At 60.3% G+C, this 539-nt stretch overlaps 1 long non-coding RNA gene across 1 annotated transcript; it reads right to left on the bottom strand.

Moving 5' to 3' along the window:
- Positions 1-539, bottom strand: LOC102771130. Its single transcript, XR_436371.1, has 2 exons — positions 501-539; positions 1-234 (listed from the first exon to the last, which is right to left on the bottom strand). It is a non-coding gene; the product is annotated as an uncharacterized LOC102771130 (long non-coding RNA).

The following is a 539-nucleotide window of genomic DNA, read 5'->3' on the forward strand; positions in this document are numbered from 1 at the left end:
TCACTAGCCAGTCTCGCTTCGTCCTTACGAGAACATCTGTGATGCTTTCTGCTAACGGGTCAATGCAGCTTTCTTGGTTTATACTCTTCAAGTGTTTGGCCACAAAGGCACCAAAAGAAATAAGAGCCACAATCCTGCCCCAGGTTGTTACTCCGTCACTAAACACGTGAGCTATCACGGGAGACAAAGACTCGACGTCGTCCTCGTTATTGATGTCCAGCTGGCGGAGCAAACCTGCGAGGGGAGAGCACGCGGTTCCCACGGCCGCCTTTGTCTGCGCCGGGGCCGGCCCGCCGCCCCCCAGCCGACCCCCCTGGAACACGGACATCCCACCCTTTCCGGCCTTTGAGCGGAGAGCGATTCCCAAAGAACCGGGTGGGCGGAAACAATGACTCCTGGCCAGAATATGCTGGTTTCGGAAACGGGCGGAGAGCCGCGCCAGCACGGGCTCGTCTCGGTTTCCACCCACGGGGAGCCCAGCGCGCGCGGCCCCCGCTCACCTTGGAAGTCCATCTTGTGGTTCCGCTGCACGCCGTCCC

This window comes from Myotis davidii, unplaced genomic scaffold (assembly GCF_000327345.1).
Source record: "Myotis davidii unplaced genomic scaffold, ASM32734v1 C62647175, whole genome shotgun sequence".
Classification (NCBI taxonomy): Eukaryota; Metazoa; Chordata; class Mammalia; order Chiroptera; family Vespertilionidae; genus Myotis; species Myotis davidii.